The sequence below is a fragment of the Stegastes partitus genome, unplaced genomic scaffold (genome assembly GCF_000690725.1).
Source record: "Stegastes partitus isolate 25-593 unplaced genomic scaffold, Stegastes_partitus-1.0.2 Scaffold119, whole genome shotgun sequence".
NCBI lineage: Eukaryota > Metazoa > Chordata > Actinopteri > Pomacentridae > Stegastes > Stegastes partitus.
This window is the reverse complement of record NW_007577850.1, coordinates 725,141-725,378: the sequence shown is the minus strand read 5'-3', so window position 1 is coordinate 725,378 and position 238 is coordinate 725,141.

The following is a 238-nucleotide window of genomic DNA, read 5'->3' as shown; positions in this document are numbered from 1 at the left end:
TTTATGTATTATTACTTTTTTCAGTTTCTAGTTATTTGAGGGACTTTTGTGGATTTTGCCTTTTCTTTAATGGGAGGGTCTGAATACATTATGAGGACGGCTGTAGAGACGGAGAGAAATAGAGGCAGCAGTGTCGCCCCCACGAGGCCGCGATGGGAACTACAGCGCTAAAAACAAAATGTTGTAGCTCGTCCTGAGAAGGAAGAAAAGTTGTGAAGTTGGTTGTTTTAAATCTGAA